Source organism: Somniosus microcephalus, chromosome 12, assembly GCF_052327205.1.
Source record: "Somniosus microcephalus isolate GS21.2 chromosome 12, FLI_Smic_1.0, whole genome shotgun sequence".
NCBI classification, from domain to species: Eukaryota; Metazoa; Chordata; class Chondrichthyes; order Squaliformes; family Somniosidae; genus Somniosus; species Somniosus microcephalus.
The window spans coordinates 23,373,364-23,390,501 of NC_140998.1; positions in this window are offsets into that span (position 1 = coordinate 23,373,364).

Sequence of the window (17,138 nt, forward strand, 5' to 3'; positions counted from 1 at the left end):
GACTTGGGATTTTACCAGTCTTATCCTCCTGATATACCGATAAAAGCTTTTGCAGTCTGTCTTTATGTTTGCTGCAAGTTTACTTTCGTATTCTATTTTCCCCTTCCTGATTAATCCCTTTGTCCTCTTTTGCTGTATCCTGTACTGCCCCCAATCTTCCGGTCTGGTGCTTTTTTTTGCCAGTTGATATGCCCTTTCTTTTGATTTTATGCTGTCCCTAATTTCCCTCGTTATCCACGGTTGAGTCACCTTTTTAGGTTTATTTTTATGCCAAACCGGTATAAACATGTTCTGGAATTCTTCCATTCTATCTTTGAATGCTTGCCATTGTCTATCCACTGTCAATCCCCCCAGAAACACCACCCAATCAATCTTACCCAATTCCCGTCTCATACCCTCGTAATTCCCTTTATTTAAGTTCTGGACCTTAGTCTCTGATTCAATTTCCTCACTCTCCATCTCGACTGAGAGCTCGATCATATTATGATCGCTCTGACCCAAGGGGCCTCGTACAAGAAGATTGCTGATAAGTCCCTTCTCATTGCACAATACCCAGTCTAAAATGGCCTGATCTCGAGTCGGCTCCTCGACATATTGGTCCAGATAACCGTCCCGAAAACATTCCAGGAATTCCTCCTCCTCAGAATTTTTACTAATTTGGGTAGTCCAATCAATATGTAAATTAAAGTCACCCATGATGACAGCTGTGCTCTTATCGCACGCTTCTCTAATTTCCCTTTTTATGCCTTCCCTCACCTCCATATTACTATTTGGAGGCCTATATATCACACCCACTAACGTTTTCCTCCCCTTGCTATTTCTCATTTCTACCCATACAGATTCCGTTTCATCCGAGTTAATATCCTTCCTTTCCATTGCATTAATCCCCTCCTTTACCAGCAATGCTACCCCACCTCCCCTACCTTTTTGCCGATCCTTCCTAAATATTGTATATCCCTGGATGTTAAGTTCCCAGCCTTGCCCACCCTGCAGCCACGTTTCTGTAATCCCAATCAAATCATACTTGTTTACCTCTATTTCCACAACTAATTCATCCACCTTGTTCCTAATGCTTCTAGCATTAAGATACAAAGCCTTCAGGCTTGCTTTTTTCACACTCTCATTATGAATTAGTTTGGCCCTTTGTGTTTCTCTCCTTTGCTTATTGCTTCTCACCTTTCTACCATGTATTTCTAACTTCATATGACTTCCCTCTTTTCCACTACCTAGGTTCCCATCCCCCTGCCAAATTAGTTTAAATCCTCCCGAACCGCCCTAGAAAATATTACCCCGAGGACATCGGCTCCCTCACAGTTCAGGTGTAGACCGTCCCCTTGGTACAGGTCACTCCTCCCCAAGAACTGGTTCCAATGCCTCAAGAATTTAAATCCCTCTCCCTTGCACCACTGCTCAAGCCACGTATTTAGCTTATCTATCTTACTCTCTCTAAACTTATTAGCTCGTGGCACTGGTAGCAATCCAGAGATTACTACCTTTGAGGTCCTACTTTTCAATTTAGCTCCTAACTCCCTAAATTCAGCTTGTATGACCTCCTCCCTCTTTTTACCTACATCGTTGGTACCTACATGTACCACGACAACTGGCTGATCCCCCTCCCCCTTCAGAATGCTCTGCACCCGCTCCGAGACATCCTTGACCCTTGCACCAGGGAGGCAACATACCATCTTGGAGTCTCGGTCTCGGCCACAGAAACTCCTATCTATCCCCCTTACAATTGAATCCCCTATCACTATAGCCCTATCCCTCTTTTTCCCGCCCTTCTGTGCAGCAGAGCCAGTCATGGTGCCCTGAACCTGGCTGCTGGTGCCTTCCCCTGATAAGTCATCTCCCCCAGCAGTACCCAAAACGGTAAACCTGTTTTGGAGGGAGATGACCGCAGGTGACTCCTGCACTACCTTCCTGCCTTTACCCTGCCTTTTGGTCACCCATTTACTGTCTGAGCTAGCCTTTACCTGCGGTGTGACCAACTCACTGAATGTGCTATCCACAACATCCTCAGCATCGCGTATGCTCCAGAGTGAGTCCATTCACAGCTCCAGCGCCGCCATGCGGTCTGCTAGGAGCTGCAGCTGGACACACTTCCTGCACACATAGTTGTCAGGGACAGTGTCCCTGATTTCCCACATGGCACAGGAGAAGCATGACACGGGTCCGAGCTGCCCTTCCATGACTTAACCCTTACAATACCCTTTTATTTACTACGATTTAGCTTAATTATTGAATTCTACTTACAATAAGTTTGTGAAAGTACTCACCAACCAGTCACCTACCTGTTTTCTGGTGTTGTATTTTCACTGCTGCCTCCTGTCCTGGAACCTTTTCCACCTAGGTTAGGCTCCTGACATAAAATAAATTGAACCTACCTTTTCAACTTCCCCTAACCCCTAAAAGGTTAGAGGAGGTGGAAGGGTGGGAGACACTACACTGTAGTGTTTCGGGTTTAGCAACAGCTCCACCTATATAAGAGTTACTGGCCTCCTGCTCTCCCGACTGCACCAGCTGTGAAAGAAAAAGCCCGCGAAAGGTGAGCTTTTAAACTCACCAGTTACTGGCCTCCTGCTCTCCCGACTGCCCCAGCAGTTACTGGCCTCCTGCTCTCCCGACTGCCCCAGCTGTGGTCTCGGGCCTCGCCTCTCTCCGGTTTTTATACCGGGCTCCGACTCACTGCTCCCGACTGGTCTCGGGCCTCGCTGGTCGCCGGGTTTTCTCCCGAGCTCCTCCTCGCTGCTCCCGCTGGTCCCGACTCCGCCTCCACCCGCTGCCGATGCCGCACTGGGGCCTACCTGAGCCTCTGGGGCCTCTTGTAGTCGCTCTGCCGCTCAGCTCCGCCTCCACCCGCTGCCGATGCCGCACTGGGGCCTACCTGAGCCTCTGGGGCCTCTTGTAGTCGCTCTGCCGCTCAGCTCCGCCTCCACCCGCTGCCGAAGCCGCACTGGGGCCTACCTGAGCCTCTGGGGCCTCTTGTAGTCGCTCTGCCGCTCAGCTCCGCCTCCACCCGCTGCCGAAGCCGCACTGGGGCCTACCTGAGCCTCTGGGGCCTCTTGTAGTCGCTCTGCCGCTCAGCTCCGCCCCACCCGCTGCCGATGCCGCACTGGGGCCTACCTGAGCCTCTGGGGCCTCTTGTAGTCGCTCTGCCGCTCAGCTCCACCTCCACCCGCTGCCGATGCCGTACTGGGGCCTACCTGAGCCTCTGGGGCCTCTTGTAGTCGCTCTGCCGCTCAGCTCCGCCTCCACCCGCTGCCGATGCCGCACTGGGGCCTACCTGAGCCTCTGGGGCCTCTTGTAGTCGCTCTGCCGCTCAGCTCCGCCTCCACCCGCTGCCGATGCCGCACTGGGGCCTACCTGAGCCTCTGGGGCCTCTTGTAGTCGCTCTGCCGCTCAGCTCCGCCTCCACCCGCTGCCGATGCCGCACTGGGGCCTACCTGAGCCTCTGGGGCCTCTTGTAGTCGCTCTGCCGCTCAGCTCCGCCTCCACCCGCTGCCGAAGCCGCACTGGGGCCTACCTGAGCCTCTGGGGCCTCTTGTAGTCGCTCTGCCGCTCAGCTCCGCCTCCACCCGCTGCCGATGCCGCACTGGGGCCTACCTGAGCCTCTGGGGCCTCTTGTAGTCGCTCTGCCGCTCAGCTCCGCCTCCACCCGCTGCCGATGCCGCACTGGGGCCTACCTGAGCCTCTGGGGCCTCTTGTAGTCGCTCTGCCGCTCAGCTCCGCCTCCACCCGCTGCCGATGCCGCACTGGGGCCTACCTGAGCCTCTGGGGCCTCTTGTAGTCGCTCTGCCGCGCAGCTCCGCCTCCACCCGCAAAGAACTATGTATCTTCACCTTGGATCCCACCGTTCCTCCACTCTTTTAAGAATCTTACCATTTAGAGTGTCCCTTCTTTCACAGTTTTTTCCCCCTAAAATTTATTACTGGGACTGGCCAGATAGATAGCAATGGTTGCTCTTGTATTCCTATATTCACATTTATCTCCATTGCGCAGCATCTTCCATCTATCTCCTCACTTCACTAATCCATCTATGTGCGGTCTACATAGTTTTTATTACATAGTACGTAGAGCACAGAAACAGGCCATTTGGCCCAACAGGTCTATGCCGGTGTTTATGCTCCACACGAGCATCCTCCCACCCTTCTTCATTTCACCCTATCAACATATCATTCTATTCCTTTCTCCCTCATGTGTTTATCTAGCTTCCCCATCAATGCATCTATGCTATTCGCCTCAATCACTCCCTGTGGTAGCGAGTTCCACATTCTAACCACTCTCTGGGTAAACAAGTTTCTCCTGAATTCCCTGCTGGATTTATTAATGACTATCTTAGATTTTGTTGGATAATAACTTTGGGTGAATGCAGGAAACCAGGGTGGAACGAGTGGAACGGTGGAACAAAAAGCTGGAAATGTTAGACCAGTTAGCCTAACATCTGTGGTTGGCAAAATGTTGGAGTCCATTATTAAGGAAACAGTAACAGAGCAATTGGATAAACATAATTTAATAGGACAGAGTCAGCATGGTTTTACGAAGGGGAAGTCATGTTTGACAAATTTGCTCGAATTCTTTGGGGATGTAACATACAGGGTGGATAAAGGGGAACCAGTGGATGTAGTGTATTTGGACTTCCAAAAGGCATTTGACAAGGTTCCACACAAAAGATTACTGATCAAGATAAAAAATCACGGGATTGGGGGTAATATACTGGCATGGGTGGAAGATTGGCTATCTAACAGAAAACAAAGAGTTGGGATAAATGGTTCGTTCTCGGGCTGGCAATCAGTAACCAGTGGTGTCCCACAGGGATCAGTGCTGGGACCCAAACTCTTTACAATCTATATTAACGATTTGGAGGAAGGGACCGAGTGCAACATATCCAAGTTTGCCGACGATACAAAGATGGGAGGGAAAGCAGTGAGTGAGGAGGACATAAAAAACCTGCAAAAGGACATAGACAGGCTAAGTGAGTGGGCAGAGATTTGGCAGATGCAATATAATGTTGGAAAGTGTGAGGTTATGCACTTTGGCAGAAAAAATCAAAGAGCAAGTTATTATCTAAATGGAGAGAAACTGCAAAGTGCTACAGTACAAAGGGATCTGGGGGTCCTGGTACATGAAACACAAAAAGTTAGTACGCAGGTGCAGCAGGTGATCAGGAAGGCCAATGGAATCTTGGCTTTTATTGCAAGGGGGATGGAGTATAAAAACAGGGAAGTCTTGCTGCAGTTATACAGGGTATTGGTGAGGCCACACCTGGAATACTACATGCAGTTTTGGTTTCCATATTTAAGAAAAGATATACTTGCTCTCGAGGCGGTTCAGAGAAGGTTCACTCGGTTGATTCCAGAGATGAGGAGGTTGACGTATGAGGAAAGGTTGAATAGGTTGGGACTCTACACATTGGAGTTCAGAAGAATGAGAGGCGACCTTATCGAAACATATAAGATTGTGAGGGGGCTTGATCGGGTGAATGCGGTGAGGATGTTTCCACTGATGGGTGAGACTAGAACTAGGGGCATAATCTTAGAATAAGGGGCTGCCCTTTCAAAACGGAGATGAGGAGAAACTTCTTCACTCAGATGTAGGATTCGCAAAATCCAGAAAATACAGTCTAGATTGGTAAAACCCCTGAAATGGCCACATTGTGAGAACACAAGATGGAGTTGGCAGTTCTCATGGCTCAGTTCAAAAGGACACACCAGCAGTATCTTACAGCAGCCTGAGTCATCACCAATTAGAAGATTCCAGAACTTACTGCTATTGATATGATAATATGTTTACAGTAGTAACGAAGTCAAAACAAAAGTATTTGCACCTGGAGGTGCGCTAATTGCTAGCAAAATGCAAACCCATCTCTGAAATCGCTGAGCACAGAAAAAAAACCATTATCTGTACCAAACTCAGAGGGACACAGGACAGATCCCATCAGTTTCATTTACAAGACATTAAAATAAAGTACTTGCTTTTGTCAAAGCAGCCTGCCCATTACCTTGACAAAAGAAAACCTCTCATTTGGCGCCGAGATAAGGACAAGGAAACAGTATAACTGTGGAGGGAGAATCGACAGCAAGACCTTTTTTTCATTCAGTGAGATTCAGACAGATCCATCACAGATTCACACAGACACAAGGTCAAGGACAGAGCGAGGAGGACCCACAAGATTGTGCAGGAGGAGAGAGATTCAGCCAGACTCAGACAGATCCACAAGATTCACCAGAAGCAGTGAAGTCCAGATCCAAGACCATCAGGAGTTCGAAGGCCGAGTGGTGAGGAGACGGTTTGAGGTGTTCGGAGGACTTCCAAGTTTGTGCAGGAGAGCGGGTCCAGGAGCCGGTCCCATAAGGAAGATTGGAGATTCCAGACGTAACAAGGAGTACCAAGGTCCAGGAGGGTTTTAAAATTCTGGTGAGCATAAAGGCCCAACTCTACCTAACTGACATAGTTGAGGTATATTTTAGCAACGGGAGGGTTTGTAACATTAAGGGTTTTGTAATTCAGGAGTGTGATTTATCCCTCGATGTGTCCGTGCGCTTTTCCCACCCCCGTTTTAGTATACCGCTGATTAAGAATTGTTGTATGATTTAAGATAGTCAAAGTTATTCCTTGTGTGTTAAATTTTAGTTCCCATTGGGAGACGTGCTAATGATTTTTGTCTAAATTGATTCTTGCATTCTCTGTGTTTATTCTCCTTGAAAATAAAGATATTTCTGATTTAAAACTCACCTTGTCTCACCTGATCCATTTGTCTTCCGAGTCACAAGTTGGGCCACACATCAAGGTTGTCTGGCAATAAGCCCAGTGTCTAGAACCGGTGAGGGGGGAGCGCTTCGGAACCGCTCACGAGCAGTGCGAAAACAAAACCGATCTAGCACACCATAAGCTCGTTAAAACGACCCCTGACAGAATGGCGACCGAGGCAGGACACTGGCTACAGAAACCTTGTGTGGTGGACAAAGACTCGGGTGAGACAGATGTTATGGAAGATAGGTTAGCCTCCTACGTGTGTGGTAAAGTAAATGTAGCGAAAAAATGGGTGTATGACCTGTTAGGAGCCGAGCGTCCCCTAAAGGCAGCCGCCCAGTGGACGGCTAGTAAAGAGCACCGCAAGGGCATTGAGAAAGCGGTGTGGCTTATGTGCTATAAAAAGCAGGTTCTGGTACTGGACCACGCGGTGGCCGGTAAAGAAACCAAGATTAAGCATTTGTCCCAAGAGCTGCAGGAAAAGGTTGTAGCAGAAGGGAAAGTGCTAGTGGCCCTGGAGGCAATAAGCCAAGAGAGGGCAGCGATGGTCCGGGATCATCGGGGGAAAGCAGAGCACATGGAAAGCCAGGCCGCTGAAGTACAGCGTGAGCACCAAGCCAGGGTAGAAAGGCTAAAGGGCAAGATAGCTGAGTTAGAGGGGAGTGCTAGTTTTAGGGTAGAACATGTTGAGTACCAAGCAAGAGAATCTAGGGAAAGAGAAAGGAAGTTAAAGGCGGAAATTAGCAGTCTCACGGGGGAACTTAAGGCACAGGAGGAGAAAGTAGCCGAGGTAAAAGCAGCTTATAAGGTGGCTTGCGCTCAGGGGTTTGAGGAAGCAGACCACGGCCCCTGTAGGCAGGAAATTGAAAGCCTACGTATGGAGTTGGCCAAAGCAAAGGGGATGGTATGTCTCATTAGCCCAAAAATCGGCCAGGCCGAATTTAACGGCAACCCAGTCAGGGCAGTCCCGCAGGCAGCCCCTAGAACTAAACGGGTTAGGGAACCTGAGGTTGCACAGCCACCACCCCTAGCCCCTAGTTTTCCAGAGGTCTGGGAACAGGAGCAGGTGGGGGATGAAGAACCCCAGGTAGACCAGGCTAGCCCAAGAGAGAGTCAGGGACCGGGACCGGTGTACCCAGTTATACAGCGGAGGTACGGACCACCCGGTAACGACGGGGAAACTGGGGACATCCAGAACCAATTCTAGATTCCACACGGTACGCAACAATTGCGTTCCATGGTGAGCTACATCCCCAAGCTCACCATGAGGGGGGACCCTTCCCTGCACTTTAGGGAGATAGAGCAGGCGGCCTGTGTGAATGACTGCGACGAGGCAGAAAAGGCCAAAATGATGCTGTTCTCCCTGGGTAGCGATCTCCTCCAGACGCTACCCGATGAGTGTAAGAGGGGTCAGGAGAATTATGGCAAGCTCAAAGAAGAGATCCTGGAGGCCATGGGGATGAATGAGGGGAGTCCGTTCTCCCGGGTAGAGAAAACAGTCCAGCTCCCCGGGGAATTCCCGCAGGCGTTCGCGGACAGGCTGTGGCCAATCTATCAGGATGCGTGCCCGGGAATGCCGGCGCGAGCGCGCCTGAACGGGGAACAGTTAGTTCACTGGCTAAGGTGCCTTATGAACAACTCCCTGCCCCATGTTCGAATGCAGGCAATGGCCTGGTTCGACCCCCGAAACCCTCTGACCACGGAGGCGACGGTAATCCGCCAACTCACTGTCACCTTTAGAAACGGGAGGGATAGTGAGACACCCCAGCAAAAAGGGGAGGTTTGTGAGGTCAGGCCTGGTGACCAGCCCCGTAAAGAGTGGCGCCAGGAAGGGAGCCGTCCCAACCAAAGCAGGCAAATGTGCTACGGTTGCGGGAAGGAGGGGCATTGGCGCAGGGACTGTGAGAATCCCTGGAAGGACACAAGGGAAAAGGTTCCCACAGCCCCAGTCCAAAAGGCAGAGACAGAAATTGCTCCCGCTGGGATCGAGTCATTTTTAGAGGCCATGCGGTCTCTTCTGACTGGCCAGGGAAGTACAGCTGCTGTAGTTCCCTCCCCCACCTCTGCCCCCCCACAATGACTAGAGCCAGCGCAGCCTGTCGACCTGTGTCCCCAGAAAGACATGCACAGGAAAAGACCTCCAGTAAAATGGAGGAATACCTGCGGTGCCAGGTTGCGGAGGCTAAGTTAGTTGAGCAGGCTTTAAGGGAGGAGAACGCTAGGTTAACAGCGAGGGCTGGCAGTTTAGAGGGTCAGCTAAAGGTTTTTAAAATGGTTCATGAAGATTTTCAGCCACCAGCACCAGTACAGGAGTGGGTAGGGAAGAGGAGATAAAACTAGATTACTGGCTAGCTGCCAGGTATATTAAACAGTGCAAGCTGTTTAAGCCGGAGGCAGGGAAACAGACAGCAGGGGCTGAAAAGGCCAGTAAAGAGTTAAACGCTGTAGGGGAGCTGCAGCCACAGGTCACACAAGCTGGATGTGCAGCCTGCGTGAGGGGAGGCGTGGTCTCATCTAAACGGGAGACTCCCCCATTGTTCTGGGACCCAGAAGGGGAGGAGCCGGAGGTCTTAGGTCCTGTCCCTGGTTACCCAGAAGGGGAGGAGCTGGAGGTCCCAGGTCCTGTCCCCGATCACCCAGAAGAGGAGGAGCCGGAGGTCCCAGGTCCTGTCCCTGGTCATAATGAAGCCGAGTCGGAGGACGAAGGTCCCGCCCCCGACTGCGGCGAAGGGGAGGAGCCAGAGGTTTTAGGTCTTGCCCCTCAGTGTAGCATTAGCGAGGTGGCGTCTGGGGGCGGGGACTCTCAACCTGGAGTCCCAGGTAGCAAAGAGGTGCCTGCCGCTGACCCAGAGCCTAGGGAGGCGGAGCCTGCGGGAGGAAGCCCACAGCCGGCAGTCGTGGGGAAGCCACGAACTGCAGCCAGGGCCAAAACTCCAGCCAAGGGTCCAACCCGTGAGGAAACTGCAAATGTGGTGACCGTCAGACGGTCAGAGAGAAAACCGCAACTGAAAAAGGTCTGGTCGCCGGTTTTCGCAAAAAGAAACCCCCGTAAGAAAGCTGCGGGAAATTTAAACAGTCCACAGCCAGCACCCACAGGCTGCCAGGGACTAGCAGCTGAGACTGATGTGGGAACGCCGCAGGGGGAGGCCTGCGACAGTCCCCACAGATTATAAGCTGGCCGTCCGGAGACGGGCGGCAGATGTACATAGATATATATAGTTTTGGAGAATAAGGTTTAGTTATTGTTATTTTAGAATGAATGTATAAGGTATTCCATTGGATTGTTTTGTACATTGGATGGTTTTGTATTATTGAAATAAGATTATGTTACGACTCTAGGCGAGTCTGTACATTGTTTGAATGTTTTCTCCGATAGGAGATGTTTACTCAACTTCATTGTCGGAATGAGGAAAGTGCGTGGGCGAGGTACACTCCATAGTAAGGTAAACTACGGGGAAGGTCAGTTGGGGAGGGAACGGATTTGTGCTCACCCAAAGACACATGATACAAAGACGATTTGAGATGTTCATTGTATCACAGGGGGGACTGTAGGATTCGCAAAATCCAGAAAATACAGTCTAGATTGGTAAAACCCCTGAAATGGCCACATTGTGAGAACACAAAATGGAGTTGGCAGTTCTCATGGCTCAGTTCAAAAGGACACACCAGCAGTATCTTACAGCAGCCTGAGTCATCACCGATTAGAAGATTCCAGAACTTACTGCTATTGATATGATAATATGGTTACAGTAGTAACGAAGTCAAAACAAAAGTATTTGCACCTGGAGGTGCGCTAATTGCTAGCAAAATGCAAACCCATCTCTGAAATCGCTGAGCACAGAAAAAAACCATTATCTGTACCAAACTCAGAGGGACACAGGACAGATCCCATCAGTTTCATTTACAAGACATTAAAATAAAGTACTTGCTTTTGTCAAAGCAGCCTGCCCATTACCTTGACAAAAGAAAACCCCTGATTTGGCGCCGAGATAAGGACAAGGAAACAGTATAACTGTGGAGGGAGAATCGACAGCAAGACCTTTTTTTCATTCAGTGAGATTCAGACAGATCCATCACAGATTCACACAGACACAAGGTCAAGGACAGAGCGAGGAGGACCCACAAGATTGTGCAGGAGGAGAGAGATTCAGCCAGACTCAGACAGATCCACAAGATTCACCAGAAGCAGTGAAGTCCAGATCCAAGACCATCAGGAGTTCGAAGGCCGAGTGGAGAGGAGACGGTTCGAGGAGTTCGGAGGACTTCCAAGTTTGTGCAGGAGAGCGGGTCCAGGAGCTGGTCCCATAAGGAAGATTGGAGATCCCAGACGTAATAAGGAGTACCAAGGTCCAGGAGGGTTTTAAAATTCTGGTGAGCGTAAAGGCCCAACTCTACCTAACTGACATAGTTGAGGTATATTTTAGCAACGGGAGGGTTTGTAACATTAAGGGTTTTGTAATTCAGGAGTGTGATTTATCCCTCGATGTGTCCGTGCGCTTTTCCCACCCCCGTTTTAGTATACCGCTGATTAAGAATTGTTGTATGATTTAAGATAGTCAAAGTTATTCCTTGTGTGTTAAATTTTAGTTCCCATTGGGAGACGTGCTAATGATTTTTGTCTAAATTGATTCTTGCATTCTCTGTGTTTATTCTCCTTGAAAATAAAGATATTTCTGATTTAAAACTCACCTTGTCTCACCTGATCCATTTGTCTTCCGAGTCACAAGTTGAACCACACATCAAGGTTGTCTGGCAATAAGCCCAGTGTCTAGAACCAGTGAGGGGGGAGCGCTTTGGAACCGCTCATGAGCAGTGCAAAATCAAAACCGATCTAGCACACCATAAGCTCGTTAAAACGACCCCTTACACAGAGGGTAGTAAATCTATGGAATTTGCTACCCCAGAGAGCTGTGGAAGCTGCAACATTAAATAAATTTAAAATGGAGATAGACATTGTCCTAGCAGATAAGGGAATTAGGGGTTACGGGGAGAGGGCAGGGAAGTGGACGTGAGTCTAGATTCGGATCAGCCATGATCCTATTGAATGGCGGAGCAGGCCCGAGGGGCCGTATGGCCTACTCCTGCTCCTATTTCTTATGTTCTTATGTTAATCAGGGTAACTTTCTCAAGGGCAATTAGGGATGGGCAATAAATGCTGGCCTTGCCAGCAATGCCCACATCCCAGGAACGAATAAAAAAAAAGAATTTGATGGAGTTTTGCTAGTGCTTTATGATGACACTGTGCGCACTATAATTGTGTGAAAGTTGAACATAATAATGTAGCTTTAGGCCATGATATTTCGAAATAGCAAATCAATGTTTTGGAATGTCTAAACAGATGGGATTGTATAAGAAAGTAACCTATAGTGTGGAAATGCTTTTGGAAAATGCTGAGGTCTGTGGCCATGTACCTCCTGCATCCTTCCTCACAGTTTGCCATGCCCCCTAAATTAGTAGTGCCAGCAAATTTTAATATCATTCCCCTTGTGCCTATGTGCAAGGAAACGTTTAATTCTTTATGTTAACTTTTAACTTTTTTGCCTGTTAAGTGAGTTTCAATGTTCAGCAGGAATTAAAAGTTACCAGATAGAGACTTGAGCTGATAAGCACTCAGCTGCAAGCTTTATTTGTCCGAGTCCCATGAATGCCTCAGCTGTCCCCCCCTAGGGATTAACTCCTCCAAGGACGCATTTGCACAAGTGCAAGTGATAACTCACCTGCAGGAGAGTCTGAGATCCCCGTAACTGTCTCCAGTTGATTGACATGATTGACAGTTCAGTCAAGGTGACGGCTTGGGGAGTGGTTCTTGTTAAAACTTCACGTTAATTGCAGCTAATTGGATGAGGTAATGTGGACACATGCAAATTCTCACTTAGGCAGAAAGGCTTGAAAGGTGGCTGTTTGAATAGATACTTCAGAATTCGACAAGGCTTGACCAGCCGCTCCTCTCGAACTCGAGAACTGTAACGTATGAATCCTCTGGTAAATCGCATTATCGTAAGTGTGACCTTGAGCAAGTCTGTAATTATTATTGGTAATAGTTATCATTGTAAGTTTAATTCCTATCAAAGCCAATAAATGGTTTTGAACCCTATTATCTTGTGGAATAGCTTATAAATAAGAACACCCATTCCATAACATATGTCCAAATCATTTACATAGCTTCAGCTATTCACAATCTACATCAATGATTTTGATGAGGGGACAAAATGTAATAGCCCAGAAATTCGGGTCGGGGGCTTCCCGCGGGTGCAAGCCGCACGTACCTTGCGCGCCGGCTGTTGAGCTGTGGGGCCCCGTGGAATTCCGATCCTGGGCCTGGTCCAGCTGCTGGCGCACAGTGCTTGCGTATCCCAGGGGCGCAGCTAGTTCGATGCGTCCCCTGGGATCACGGCCATGGGCAGCCAAATGGAGCAGGGAATGATCCATTCAAAAGTCTGACAGGAAGTGCTGTCAAGACTTATAAATACTATGGCCCCAAAATAGCACTAAACCTTCAAATATATATTTTTTTAAATCACATTTTTTAAATAAACTATAAATTACATGAAATAACTATTTTAAACAATAATTAAAATTTTTGAAAAAAATAATTTTATATTCTAACGGGGCTAAAAATCAACTTACCTTGCTTTAAAGTATTTAAAAATAGTAAACCTGTGGAAAAAATGTTTTAATTTTAATTAATTCACCACCTACCTTGTAAAAAGCAGGCCTTACGCCTGCTTTTTACATTTCTAAATTCTGCAGGCTTACGTTACCGGAGAAACCTGTAAAAAAAAACTAAGTTTGATGCGCACGCGCAGCCTCCCCCGCGCACGCGTTCGACCTCTGAACCTCTTCGTTCAGAGGAACGGAAGTGCCGGTTTCCCGCGCATGCGCAGTGCATGCAGGAAACCGGCACTTCCATCGGGCCTACCGGTAAGCACCCCGTGCGTACTCACCCGTGGAGACCCGAATTTCTGGGCCAATATATCCAAGTTTGCTGATGATACAAAGTTGGATGGGAATGTAAGTTGTGAGGAGGATGCAAAGAGGCTTCCAGGGGATATAGACAGGCTAAGTGAGTGGGCAAGAACATGGCAAATGGAATATAATGTGGAGAAATGTGAAGTTATCCACTTTGGTAGGAAAAATAAAAAAGCAGAATATTTTTTAAATGGTGCGAGATTGGGAAATGTTGGTGTTCAGAGGGACCTGGGTGTCCTTGTACACACATCACAGAAAGTTAACACGCAGGTACAGCAAGCAATTAGGAAAGCTGGGAGGGCTGTGGAGGCTCAGTCGTTGAGTATATTCAAGACAGAGATCGATAGATTTTTGAATATTAAGGGAATCAAGGGATCTGGGGATAGTGAAGGAAAGTGAAGATGAGGTAGAAGATCAGCCATGATCTTATTGAATGGTGGAGCAGGCTCGAAGGGCCAAAAAGCCGACTCCTGCTCCTATTTCTTATGTTCTTATAAATAGAAAGCAAGCAGTCCTGGAGAATGTCAAACGCTATACCCCTTCTATCCGATTATCATCCATTTGCCCTACTCTGCTTTCTGTTTCCGAGACTGCTCTCTATCTTTGCACCTGCATTGGCTATAATACCCTGGGATTAATCTACCCTTTGGGCAGTAATTTGGGGCAGATCGCCCGTCCATTATAGAACCCGTATGATTTTTCACAGCGGGGGGTGGGGGGATTCGCTTCCCCAGATTATCACCCATTTAAGACAAATGGTTACTCCCACAGGCATTCCATTTTTTTAACAAATCACTTACATGGCACCTTATCAAACATCTTCTGTAAATGCATTCATACAACAGGCACTGTATTTCCTTTATCTATGTATTCTGATTTCCTCAGAACATTCAATTAAATTAGTCAAGCGTATTGTGAATTATTTTTCTCCAAAAATTTTATTGACGGCACACTAAATGAACAATCCTTGCTCTCCCATTCCCTCACGGAACAATTTCGGTTTAACATGATCTGGGAGTCAGAACTATACAAGACCAGGAGCCAGTCACATAATTTTAAAAGGGCGAAATTCAATGAAATGAGGGAACAACTATGTCACACATGACTGGGGCAGGTTGTTCAACAATGCTTCAGTAGAAGACAAATGGAAAACCTTTAAAGGTATAACGCTGAGCATGCATGATAAATACATTTCCAAAACCAGCAAGTTCAGACGAAACAAACCTGGTCTGAAATGGATCAGCAAGCAAAATAAAGGTGAGATAAAGAGGGAAAATGGAACGTTCAAATGCTGGGAGAAAGGAAAAGGGACACATGAGGATGAATACAAGAAATTGCAGAAATATGTTAATGATATCTCTCCTAAAATACTTTTCTCTAGTTTTCTTTAGTGGTGCCAGCTGTGGCTCAGTTGGAAGCACTCTTGCCTCTGAGCCAGAAGGTTGTGGGTTCAAGTCCCACTCCAGCACATAAAGCTAGGCTGACACTCCCAGTGCAGTGCTGAGGGAGTAATGCACTGTCGAAGGTGCAGTCTTTCGGCTGAGACATTAAACCAAGGCCCCGTCTGCCCTCTCGGGTGGACGTAAAAGATCCTCCGGCCAACATAACAAAAACAGATTATCTGGGCCTTTTTACATTGCTGTTTGTGTGAGCTTGCTGTGCGCAAATTGGCTGCCGCGTTTCCCACATTACAACAGTGACTACACTTCAAAAAGTACTTCATTGGCTGCAAAGCGCTTTGAGACGTCCGGTGGTCGTGAAAGGCGCAGTATCAATGCAAGTCTTTATTTTTGAACCTGTGTCCCCAAGTTCTACTTCTGCAGTGTAATATAAAGGTAATAATCCAGGTTAATGTTCCTGATGATAAAGCCGTGCAGTGACCCAGCCAATCCCCCTGTGAAGGCCTTACTTTATCCCTGAAATTCCAGTTGCCTCCTTTTCAGGTTGAAAAGCCCACATTTCACCAGTCTTTTCTGATAGCTTATACCCCAGACACAGGGGATTAGCTTCATAGTTTTTCGCTGTACTGCCTCAGGGCTTGACTGTCTCTCTTGTTTCTCGACGACCAGAACTGGATGCAATATTTACGCTGCTGTCTGACTGGAGCACTGCAAAGTTTGATCACAAATTCCTCCTCTGATATACATTCTACTGTTTTGGCTTTGCACAGGAGTGCTGTTTTAGTATTTTATATAGTTTCCACTACAGGTTTCTGCCTTTTTGTACTATGTTGGATTCTACATTTATTCAATTACTTTTGTCTCATACATGTTGATGGGCCTTCAATAACCACAAAACTAGAAGTTATAGACTTAAACAAGTTGGCTTTTAATCACTAAGATCAGAGCTAACATCTCAACACGCCGACTGGTTCACAGGAATGAATCATACAGATCCTGGGATCTTTATGTAAGAGAAGTCAGGGGCGGAGCCAAGAGCCAAGACCTGGAACCTCCCAGGTTAGTTGGGAAAGAGGAAGTGAAACTATACACAGTGGGGGAGGGTAATATACATGAGTGCAAAATGAATACAGGATCAAGACAAACAGATTTCATTACACATGTATTTAATATTTGTGTCACAGCAGACCCTCAGTACAGCATTGAAGTGTCTGGTGTTCCCTGAGTCTTCAGCAGAAAGTCCTGACAGTTTAGCCAAGCTGACACTCGGCCCATTCTACTAGAACTAACGGCAACCAAAATGGGTAGATGAGAGGTACAGGTGTGTTGCTGCTGTCAAACTAGAATGCAGCATGAGAAATAATTTATCATTTAATACCTCAATGTCAAAATCTACATCAGCGGTTGCCACAAGCTAAAGATGACATGACAGAACTTCACGGAGGTGACCCAGCTTCTCACAGAACCAGCAGCTGAGGAATAAAAAAAAATAAAGCGCCAAAGTCAGCAAGTTCAGCTTCTTGCTCCCTGTGTTTAACCGTGCAGTTAGTGAAAATGTATATTTATAGCTAGACAGCTGTAAATAAAAAGAAAGGACTTGCCAAACGCATTAAGTATTTTTTGAAGCGCACTCACTGTCGTAATGTAGGAAAGGCAGTGGCCAATTTGTGCACCGCAAGCTCCCACAAACAGCAACGTGATAATGATTCGATGATCTGTTTTTAGGTGTTGGCTGAGGGATAGATATTGGGAGAACTCCCCCTGCTCTTTTTCCAACTAGTGCCGTTGGGATCTTTTACGTCCCACCTGAGGGAGCAGACGGGGGCCTCGGTTTAACGTCTCATCCGAAAGACGGCACCTCCGACAGTGCAACACTCCCTCAGCACTGCACTGGGAGCGTCAGCCCGGATTTTGCGCTCAACTCCCTGGAGTGGGGACTTGAACTCGCACCCTTCTGACGCAAAGGCAAGAGTGCTGCCCACTGAGCCACGGCTGACACCTAAATCATACAAATGATCA